Source organism: Gymnoscopelus braueri (genome assembly GCF_963280865.1).
Source record: "Gymnoscopelus braueri genome assembly, chromosome: 16".
Lineage (NCBI taxonomy): Eukaryota > Metazoa > Chordata > Actinopteri > Myctophiformes > Myctophidae > Gymnoscopelus > Gymnoscopelus braueri.
The window spans coordinates 16,941,837-16,954,078 of NC_137616.1; the positions used below are offsets into that span (position 1 = coordinate 16,941,837).

The following is a 12,242-nucleotide window of genomic DNA, read 5'->3' on the forward strand; positions in this document are numbered from 1 at the left end:
TCTTGTCCCGGCCAAACCCTACAGCTCATTCTCTCACTTCTCTCTGTGCCGAGTGAGTGGATGGAGAGTACATGAAGCACTGCCAGAGATTGGCCACAATTCACATTTATACACTTTGATTCAATCACACAACTGGGAATCTCCCTGGCTGTTACAAGCAGTCTTCATCTTTATACTTTATACCTAGTGTGCTGTCAGTTAACCATTTAACCCATTAAGACCTGAGGCCGATTAGAAAAAAAGAAAATCTAAAGTTTTTTGAAAAAAATATATTTATTAAAAATATCTCAAACATATTTAGTTCCAGGCACCCCCAGAAGCAAAGATTTGAGTTACAAATGTTCACTTAAAAAAATATATATATTCAAAGATTTGCATACACTTTCATGATTTTTTAAATAGCAGATCTACAAGCTCATAGCATGGCACTCGATGCCGCACTGTGAGCTTTTATATCTGCTATTTTTTTTATAGCCAAAGTATAAGTGGTTAGGGGGCTGTTTCTGCTTACTCCACCAGAACACTTGGCCACACTTTACTGAAGCACTGCAGTGTACACTACAGCCAAGCCATGCTTTTAATGAATACAAGAACGCTCACCCCGGGTCAAATCCGCCGACCTCGGAACGGTCGTCACTCGCCACCAGGTATTCCTAAGTGTAACCCCAGTAAAGCTACTGTATGCCTACACCTAACCTTATTCCTAATATTAACCTCAGTAAAACGAAGCCTAACCCTAACCTTATTCCCAACCTTAACCTCAGTAAAACAAATACAAGAATACAAGAGAGCCGCTCGGTGCGAGCGGTCCCAGAAAGTAATGGAAGCGAGTGTGTTTTGGGGGCGAGCCTTCCGCTGTGGGGAATTTGTGTCAGAAGTATGGAGGTTTCACCCTTTCTAGTGATAGGTTGTGTTTATGAATGGTCACCAGAGAGAAATCTCAGGTGTTTGTACTTCCTGAAAGTTGGCTTCTGTCTCTTCCAAACTTGTCGCTGCTTTTCACTCGCTTCACTGAACTACTGACCAACTTCTGACCAATCACAGTTAGCCGAACTAGTTTGAGTAGTCTCAACATCTTTGAGGCGCAGGACACTTGAAATCAGTTCTGAGACCACCCACCCAAAGCTCTGACTGAATACATTTAGCCTGTTCTGTTGTATGCATTAGGCTTAAAGGACGACTTCACCCATTTTCAACCTATCTTCATATAATATTTGGTCCTCCCTAATGCTCATGATAAAATGGTACTATTTTTTCCTACTTGGTCTGTGTCTCATACTTCAGAAACCTGCCTACCAGTAACATCATCGTTAGGCAGGTTTTATTTTATTTAGATTTTTATTAGCGTGAGAACAATGGCTTCTATTTTAGCATGCTAACTTTCCAGAAATAGAAAACCTGCAGTTTCTATTGGCTTGGATTCCCCATCGATGATGTCACTGGTAGGCGGGTTCTGAACTGTCCACAGCCCTCCTCTGAGACACAGACGGGGTGTACAAAAATGGTACCATATTATCATGAGCATTAGTGAGGACCAATTAGATGAAGATAGGTTGAAAATAGGTGAAGTCTTGCCATAAGTGTATTCAGGGACACTTCGACATGTAGACTGGGCACGCCAAGGGTTGAACTGGTGAGGGGGTGGCCTTCGATTCCTTCTGATTCTCTAATCACTCGGCTACGGCCACACCACAAGATTGTTTCGTTAACCTTTTGCCTGCATATAAGTGTCACCTGAACCTGCAGCTTCACTATTTAAATGTGTGGAAAACACGAATGTAAATCACGAACCTGTAATAATAACAGTCTGAGTCGGAGTGTGGCTAATGGTGGGCTTCCTGTGAGAGTTCAGCCTTGCCCCGACAATCTATGCAGAAGTGGTCACTCACTGCCAGAGCCGGTCCAAGTCTGTCATACTGCTTAGCAGCAACACAAAGCTTGTTTGTGTTGCGTGTGTGGGCTTTGACATTTAAAACCGTTGTCATGTCAGCTACCAATGACTGGGCCCTTTTCAATATGTGCTCCATGGGCTGAGCACAAACCGCAGTCATCATTCAGTAGAAACAAATGGTGTGGTGGAAGCAGAGTTTCTTACCCTGTGCTTTATTCAAGTCTCTAAAAAGTCACCATTACACATTTAAGTTGACGATTAATTGTCACTCAAATAATTACGATTAACAATTTAATTGTGTGCATTGTGGCATTGAACATTGGAAGCCTTTTAGGCTTCGTGATCAAAAATTGCACATGGATATGACGAATAACTGAAACATACAAAGAAATTATTGACATATAGTATTTAATCATTTTTATTCATGTAAAAATTGCAGAAATAGCTGATCTACAAGCTTACAACGCGTCACGAATTGATGCGTTGTAAGCTTGTAGATCTGCTATTTCTGCTATTTCTAATATTTGAAAATGTGTGAAAATCTTTCAACATGGAGACGATTATGACGATTATGCAAAAACAATTGCGGTTATCTCAAAAAACTGCAATTAGACTATTATGTAATAATCGTGACAGGCCTATACAAAGCTAGTTGCGTAGTTAGCTTAGCAGAGCTACTGTCGTACTGCTGAATGCACAGCTTTGGTGATCAAACCACACATGGACGATGCTCGTCCAGCAGTGGAGAGTGGGTGTACTGTTATGGATGGTTAAGTGAAAACGGTTGGGCTAATGTTGAGCTAATGTGTGTCTAAAATGAGGGCAACTCCATCTTTGTGTCAGCCATGTATCTGTGTGTGTATAGGAGGAAAAAGACTACGTGGGTGCTTGTGTGAGTGCATAACTGTTTGCACAGCATAGAAATTGGTCTGAGTCTCCATTCTCTCCCACCCCCCACCTGGTGTGGGTGGATCATTAGCCAGCCACATTAGGCTGAACGCCAATTTGCACAAAACAATAGGGGATGCATCTTAGAGTAGGTTCAGATCTGTAGTCTGCATTAATAGTGTAGAGTTTGGCCAGATGGTAATGGATCCTACTAGGTTCAATCCAGAATTAAAGAATGGGTTTGGAGATCAGGAATGAAAAACACATTAGTGTTGGCCTATATGCGAGACAAAGACCCATTTCAAGAGCTACAGGAGACCTATTCACTTCCCTATTTTGTAGCCACCAGTTCTGTGCCGTGTCTAACCTTAGGTTTTACAGAACATTTGGTAAAGTGGTCCTTGAGGTTGGATTTGTGCAGTGGTCTGAAGCCTATCCAGACGCCAAACGTAATGGCTCCATTAGCAAAATGTTCAGTGGTGTAAAGTAACTAAGTACTGTACTTAAGTACAATTTTGAGGTATATTTTACTTGACTGGAGTATTTTCAATTTCTCTGATCCAAATATTGTACTTTTACTCCACTACATTTATTTGAAAACTTTAGTTACTAGTTACTTTGTAGATTTTGATTATTATTACAAAACATACAGTAACCACTTAAGCCCCATATACATTTCGTCCATTTGAAAATAGCAGATCTACAAGCTTGTAGATCTGCTATTTTCAAAAGATTTGTATACATTTGAAAACTTGAAATGGGACATTCTGTATAATGAGTACTTTTACTTTTGGTACTCTTAAGTACATTTTGATACCAATACTTTCGTTCTTTTACTCAAGTAAATTTGGAATTCCGGACTTTTACTTACTAAGTAAAAAAAATTTAGTACTTTTTCCACCACTGAAAATGTTGAATATCTGCATTAGGAAGTTGGAACCCCTTAAAGTTCAACATGGGGACACCATATTCAGTGTGACTCTTCCTTGCTTATCTTGGATTAAATGGACTGGATAAAAAAACGTCCCCTCCAGCAGCAAACTGTGGCATCTCTTGAAAAATACCATTGAGCTGGCTCGTGCGTTAATTCAAAACGACTGTGTGTGCAGCTTTTGGCAGGCCCAGTCAAATGCAGCCGTAGAAACACTTGAGGCCAAGTCTTACAGTAGGCTACTATTTCTCAGACTCTACTAAATTGATTCACTTCAAATAGCGGGAATCAAAGATGTTAACCTGAGCAGTGTAGCATACACATGCTAGGTATGGGGGGCAGCCATGCAGGTACACAGTTAAACACTCATGTTTTTTCATGGTGAGTGTCAGCAGCTTTTTAGCCTGGATGCGTGTTCATTAATTTAATCAACCACATAGCTTCCCTATTCTGGGGTGAGCGTTTGGCGAAAATAGCAGATCTACAACCCCCCACAACAGGAAACCCAGGCCATCTCTATGGAGAGGAAATGAGTGTGTGTTTAACAGCTGTGTTCTGTCACAACACAGGACGTAGGTGTGTTGTTTACCTTTTACTTTGTATAAACGTATTCTCCCCTTTACCCTGAATCTCAGTTTTATTTTAAATTTTTAGCTAAAAAGCTAAGCATTATTATACACTTTAGCTATTCAAAAATAGCAGATCTACAAGCTCATAGCGCAGCACCAAGTGCCGCGCTACGAGCTTGTAGATCTGCTATTTTTGAAAAATCTTGAAAATGTATGAAAATCTTTGAATATATATTCTTTTAAAGCGAACACTTTAACTCAAATCTTTGCTTCTGGGGGTCCCTGGAAAAAAATATTTTGAGATGGGGGTCCGCGGCCAAATTCATATCATTTTGGGGGTCCTTGACATGAAAAGGTTTGCGATTATCTCAAATAATTGCGATTAGGCCATTGTGTCATAATTGTGACATGCCTATTATACCCAAGCATTGCGAGTATAAATGGAATAGCCTGAAGAGCTATTAATGAAGAGCCTTCATTACAGTAGACCATGGCTGTGTTAATAAGTCCTGTACTACTTTATTATTCTCACTTATGACTTTGATGAGACCATTAGACCGTGTTTCTGATTGGCCTTGTACTTGTTATCTCCCGCAGTTACACCAGGCGGTGGGATTTAAAATGTGGCCCGCGGGAGTTGGGTTCAAGGAACTGAAAGACGTGTTGTGATGCTTCTTTCATCAAGGACGATGTACTGTGTGAATCATGTCTGTCTGCTCCATTTGAAGTTGTGTCTGTCGTCAGTGAAGGGGTCTTCAAATGAACTGTCCAATGAACTGTGTCCATCAATCATGACAGCGGAAATTACTGCGTGCCTTAAGATGACAACACACAGAATGCACATCAGCAACTTAAAGCATATCCGTTTTCAGAAGTGTTCCATATCATTTAGTCTTCACCCATGTGTGCCTTTGAAACGCAACACCACATAATCCATGGTCACAATTCAAAGTAACCACAGGGAAACGAGTTGTTCTGTTTTTAATTCTCTCCCCCCCCCCCCCCCAGATTTTTATGCTCTAAAATAATCCTGTGCATATGTCTTTAACAACAAGACTCTCTTGAAGGTAATGAAGGTACAAATCTTAGATCGGTTACAACAGGAGGCCGAAATGGACTCAGGACATGGAGTTATTAGCCGTTATCGCCAAAGAGAAATAAATCTACTTTGGATTTCAAAACTCAGACGTTATTTTGAGTCCCTGAAGATTCATTGTTGCAAGTGGAACAGCAAGAGGATTTGTCTCTTGATGAGATCACAGATTAAAATGATGGCTCTCTGGTTTCTAGTTCTCTGGGACAGGTGTTTCTTGGAAGTGTAGTCTATATACTTGTTTGTGATCAGTGGAAACCATGGTTGAAATCCTTTTTCAAAGGCGTGTTTTAGTTTTCCACATTCTACACATTCTACATTGCAACAGGACTCTTCTGTTTAAAAAAACACAAGCACAAAAAAACAGTGGTTTAAAACAACAATAGCAGTGATTTAAATGTTTTGAAGTCCCATCAGGTCATGTTAGCCTTATCTCTCTTTCTCAGTAATACACTTAAATTCAGCTTAATGCACTTAATCTCATGGATAATCTCGCCCGTCTTGTTAATGAAATCCCCATTAGAGACCAGAGAAATAGCCTAGCACACCATGGCAGGTGAGGTGTGATGTATCTCAGGTTCAGAGACACATTAACCTATTAACTCTTAGAAGTGTTGGCGTAATTGGCCATAAGTAGCCGTCTTGTGTATCTCGTACCTACTCGTATTGCCATCTAAGCGGGCTAACAGAGGAACCACATTACATGGTCAAGCAGTTTTAACTATCTTGACTACCGCTTTTAGTGTGCTCCATCTTGGAGTTGACATTGGAATCAAGCCTAGTGACATTTGTTAGAGGGTAACGTTTATAGGTTATGCTTAAGTTCATGGTAAAGTTTGACTCTTCCATAGCCACGGGTTCCCCTACACCAGTGGTTTTCAACCCTTTTCATATCAAGGTCCATTATTCATTCGGCATTTGAGCCACGGATCACCATTTGATGAGATTCTGACTCTCAGACCCAAGATTTCGAATATTTTGTACTTGTGTACAATTCCATGCTGTATTGATGTTGGTACCATAGGAGAGATAACAGGCAAACGTTGATCAAAATAACAATTCTTTCTACATTCTCAAATTGTGTAGACTTCTTGTAAATTAAAGGTAGGGTAAGTGGGGGGTTGGGGGGTTGTTAAAAAGGTTAAAGTACTATATTGTGATAGTAATCGTTGCTACAGAGTGTTTGTTCGGTCACATGGGGTCTCTACAGCTCTTTAGTAAACAGAATATAGTACATTTTCAGGTAGGTGACAACATTTAAGCCAATCAGGAGAGAGCACTGAAAATGCATTTTCTGTTTAATAAAGAGCTGGAGAGACATGGGAGACTCCTTTTACTGAACAAACACTCTATAGCAATGAGTACTATCACAATATAGAGCTATTTAACACTTATTTTAACCAAAGTAAATCACTTACCCTACCTTTTAAGTAATGCAGATGTTTAACAATAATTTAACTATTGAGAGCATAAAATGAAACCAATTGGTTTCATTTTACACTCTGAAGAGTTAAAGATCTATAAGGGTCCATTTGGTTACCAGCTCTCCATCATTTAGCTGAGGGACCACCTGGAACCCCCATAAGGTCCACTGGTGGTCCCCGGGACCACTGGTTGAGAACCACTAGCCCTACACCAAAGCAGACGCTGTTGGGAATGTTGTCTGAGCTAATTGGAAGGGTCTGGAGGGAGGAAATGACGGCAGGTCTTCCTACAGTCAGTGGAATCTATGATTGATATCTCTTCTAGTGTACTAGAGGAGGTAGAGAGACTCTGTTTGGCGTTTAATGCTGTCCACATGGCTGGCTCACACCCAACTCTCTCTCTCTCTCTCTCTCTCTCTCTCTGTCACCTGCTTTTCTTCTCCTTCTCTCATCTTCACCCGCTGTCTTTTATCCCTCTGCCTCGTTCTTCCTCTTTTCCTTTTTGCTGCCTCAAGCACTTTCTCTGTTCCACACCTTACACAGAGAAAGAAAAAAAAACTATCTTTCTTGTTCTACTTCCCCTCCATATATAGTCTATCTATCTATGCCACATATTGACACTTTACAACCCCCCCCCCCCCACCCTCCCTCCTCCGGTATCTCTTGACAGTATTATTTTGGGTTTTTTAATCTGCACCATTAATCTCTCCGTGAGCCAGGGGCCTGTCAGCCTAGGCCCGTAGCGTTGTGAGGGGTACTATAGGTTGTCGGTGCAGCCATATGGCCCCAGCCCCGTCTTTTGTTGTGCTGGGAGGAACTGTGGACCTCCTTCTTAAGTTTTGCAACTTGCAACGTTTTAGTTCTGAGCGTCCCCCCAGGAAGGGGAGCTTCCTCACTGTAAGCATGGTGGTTGTGGTGTGTGTGGGGGGGGGGGGGGGGGGGGCTAAAGGAACACAGTGGTGATGACAGACAGGGTGATGTTTACATCTTCATTATGGACTGGCATGCAGGCCTGTCTTCATGCTGTATCTTTTCTGTGTGACTTTGCAAGGCTTCGCGTATGTTGTGCTGGTGTCTAAGTACTTCACTCTGTGTGTGAGATCAAGTTGGGTTTCATTTGCGCGGCACATATTTATTTACACAACAAACGCACCCACCTAAATGTCTCCACATTCTTTCAGATAAAATGGTGAATCTTGCATATACTGTATAGCGCCTTTTATCCAAGGGGATTTACAGTGTGTATTAAAATAGAGGTAGTCACCATTTTTTTACATGAACACAATCATAACAAATTTCCCATTTCGGACATTATTGGGTTGATTTCATCCACTCTCTCTCAGTGTGATGTCAGTACAAGTCACCAAACAGTGTCTGTTATCCTGTACCTAGTACAGTAATACCATTTTTACATTTATTTTGTCTGAGAAACGTGTGTGTGTGTGTCCTGTGAGCCCCTGGCCTATCCGTTGTCAAGGTTACTGTGTTACTGTCCAGCCAGTTCCCTTTCTGCTATAGGCCAGCAGCTCCTGCATTTAAATAACCTCGTATTGAGCCGAAGGCAAACCATTGTTACAGTGTCCTCGTCACCGCCAAAAAAAAAGAAAAGACTCCCATGGGTATAGCGTATATTAATACATACAGTGCCAAGATCGCGTCAACACGTTCTTTCAAATCCATCGCTTGAGTGCCAGGATTCCAAAGAACGGGTTGACGCGTTGTTTTGAATTTTCATTGTTTAATCTGTGATCGCACGGCTGTCTTTATTTCTCATCAACACTTTCGTTTTCCACTTACGTCACACTCACCCGGAGCCGGATGTAAAAAAAAAAATCTTTTCCGGGTCACGTTGTTTTTCTCCGGTGATTTTCGGCCAGAATAAGGAAAAACACGGTTTTTCACACGGTATAAAAGACAAACGGACAGCTCAACTTCTATTTTCTTTGGTCCGGGTGACTAACAGTCATCGTCGTAGTGTATCACATCGTTTTCAGGCCGATCAGCGGGCCGGGAATTGTCGAAAACGTCACATCCTTTGAATGACCGGATATGACGTGGGCCTGTTTGGGAGGGGGTGAGCGAGGTGATCAATGTTTGGATGTGCTGCTCTCTACTGGTGGAACAATCGTAGGTGCTTGACAACACAATCAGAGAATGTATTTGAATGAAAAATTACAAAACAAAAAAATATAAAAAACACGCAAATTGCTGGCACAGGGGTGAGTACATTATGAATAAACTCTGGCAGTCAATGTGTTAAAAGCGGGCCCAAAGAAAGACAATAAATTCAGTTCAACTTTAGAGCCATGCAAAACATAACCTTTCAGTTTAACTTTAGAGACATGCAAGATGTCTTTTTACTTTTGGGCCAGACAAGACTCTGAATTAGAAGGGTGGAGGCTGGGCTGGTGGTGAAGCTCCTTGCCGACAGCAGTGTGTGTGGCAGCAAATAGCTGAGATCCAGTGCAGGAGGGAGCCATTGTTAAATGCACTTGTCTTGTTGTGAGAATGAGCTGCGATTGGTGTGTAGAAATGAGAAATACTTGATTAACATTTAGACCTGGAACGCATCTGTGTCATTTTAGATTTCTTTGCCTATTCAAAAATAGCAGATCTGCAAGCTCATAGATCTGCTATTTTTGGAAAATTTGTGCAAATCTTTGAATATATATATTATTATTTTTATAAAAAAAAGAAAATCTAAATATTTTGTAGAATCGGAACCTCAGGTCTTAACACATTTACCGCCGGGCCCGTAGTTCTACGGGCCGTTAAATCCAACGGTTAAGCGCCGATCCCGTAGCCTACGGGCTGTGGTGCTTTTTCCTTTTTTTCGAATTTCTTTTTTTTTTCAATTTTCTAGGGGGACCATTTTCAGTGTAACACCACCCGATGTCGACCGGAAGTGCGATCTCGTTTTTTGTTTCCCGTCTGTCTCCATTCTAAGTCGTACACAAAAACCCCTGTAAAAGCCCCTGTAAACATGTAGTTTTTCATCCTCGCATTTCCCATGTTAACATAAACGATCAGAACTCAAACATGGCGGCTCCGTTTGACACGCGGTCTCGACGAGTAGACACCAGGACATGTGCCCGTTGTTTACAAACAGTGGATCGCGCAATCTAAAGGATTTTAACGGGGCCTATGGCGACCTGAAAAAAACAAAAAACAACAATAAAACGTTGGCACTGGTGAGTACATTATGAGATTAACCTCTGGCGGTCAATGTGTTAATGGGTTAAATCAGTAGACTGACAGCTGATCACAGCTGGGGGCCACGTATGACTCCCATGTCATAAAAAAAACCAACCCAACCCCCTCTGCCACTCCGTCGCCGTCATCATCATCCTCATCATCAACCACCGCCCTTATCCACTCTCACCCCCCTGCCTGGAGGAGATAAAGGCGTGGATGAGAAACAACCAACAGTTCCAGATAAAAGCATCCCCCATAACCAGCATGACCTTCCCCGGACAGGACCTTCCCCTCTCACCGGCTGTCACTAACCTGGGAGTAAAAATGGACTCTCGCCCACATTAGACATCTCTGCAAAACGTCGTCCTTCCACCTCAGAAACGTTTCAAAACTCCGCCCCACACTCACGCTAGCGGATTCCGAAAAACGTGTCCACGCCTTCGTCTCCTCCAGGTTGGACTACTGTAACACACTTCTCATCGGGATCCCTAGCAAGAGCCTTCAATGGCTCCAGTACATCCAGAAGAGTGAGCAAACACAAACGCATCTCACCCATCCTCCGTTCACGCCACTGGCTTCCCGTCTCTTTCCGGACCGAATACAAGGTATCCCTGTTGACTCATCTGTGCATCCACGGCAACGCTCCTTCCTACCTCAAGGAATTAGTCTCCCCACAACCCTCGACCCGCAACCTACACTCTTCAAACACTTAACCTCCTCAAAACCTCGAAGAACAACCTACGTACCATGAGCGACCAGGCCTTCTGCTCGTCCGCCCCCCAACTGTGGAACTGCCCACCTGAGAGCACCACAGTCGATTGACTCTTTTAAGAGAGGACTCAAGACCTACATTTTTAACAAAGCATCTTTTCCTCCTGCTACACTGGTTTTACCTCTAGGCTTTATGCGCTCATGTTTTAAATGTTTTGTTTCAGTTTCTTAGTTGTTTTTTAGTGCTGTGATGATTCTTTTTATGCAAGTTCTGTTGTAGCACTTTGAGATTTTCACAAATGTAAAGTGCATTATAAATAAAATCCATTATTATGTCCTGCATGAACTCAACGCAATGCTTCATTTCATGTCCCACAAATTTTGTTCCTCCCTATATAAATTGCGGATACCAATGTCATCAAAAAAAGTCATATTGTGGCCGGGCAAACCAATCAAAACCCTGAACCCTACTTGTATTTGGCTATAATGGAAACTCAAGCATTCTGTTACGTCATGGGTTAAATGTCAAATGTTTCCCATTTGTGACTGTGGGGAGAGTGTTTGGTGTTGAGGTATTGTTGTTGATATGCTTTTCTGTCTGTCCCACTCTGTAGGAATGACACACCGAGGCCAGTAATCCTCCGTTCAGATGAGAAGTGGAGAGCAGGAGACCCTCATCTAGGAGAGAGAGAGAGAGAGAGAGAAGCAGCACACTGTGTTCCAGCACTGGCTCCACACTCCTCTCCTCCCTCACACCTCCTCCTCCTCCTCGCGGCTCCACTATCGCCGCTCTCCTCCCCTCCCACGTACTAACTCCTACGTTCGGGGAGAGAGCGAGCAAGAAGAGACGGAAGAGAGTTGGCGAGAAGCGTTGTGTAGAAGGTGAGGGAGAGAGTATGGCTGAATGTGTTTTATGTGTATATATCAGTGGTTTTCACTCGGTGCCGCGCTATGAGCTTGTATATCTGCTATTTTTTAATAGCCAAAGCTAAGTGGTTAAAAATGGTCGTGACGCTATTAACTAATTTTGCTGAGGACCCCCTGGTACTCCCTCAAGGACCACTTGGTGTCCCCTGACCACTGGTTGAAAACCACTGGTATATTATGTGTGTGTGTGTGTGTGTGTGTGTGTGTGTCTTCCTGCATGTCCATGGCACTGCCAGGGACAGCAGACATATGGGCCATATTGATGGATGGGGGTGAAGGTTAATGCCTCTTAGATTTGTTATTATTTTATAGGCATGTAGCGATTTATCGGAAATCGATTAAAATCAACTGGTGACAATTTAAATCGATTTATAAAAAAATGTATCGCGGTGCAAACGGCAGAGGGCGCGTAAAAATAATAATAATACCGGATCTTTGTAAGAGAATTGATAAAAAAAAAGTTTTCAGTCATTTGCTACTGTATTGAAAAGAGGATAAGAGAAAACACAGTATTCTAAAAAAAAATTGATTTGTGTAAGAGAAATATATTTTTTTGGACATTATTTTGTCTGGAAAATTATTTTGTTTAAAAAAATCGTGAAAAATAGTATTG

General features: G+C 42.1%; 1 protein-coding gene across 3 annotated transcripts in view; it reads left to right on the plus strand.

Moving 5' to 3' along the window:
- sipa1l1 (signal-induced proliferation-associated 1 like 1) overlaps positions 1-12,242 on the plus strand; it is a 139,333-nt gene that overhangs the window by 34,130 nt on the left and 92,961 nt on the right. For all 3 annotated transcript variants that reach the window (XM_080453627.1, XM_080453626.1, XM_080453628.1), the window contains exon 2: positions 11,317-11,584. The gene's annotated coding sequence lies outside the window, so the exon portion shown is untranslated. The remainder of the gene's footprint in view (positions 1-11,316; positions 11,585-12,242) is intronic.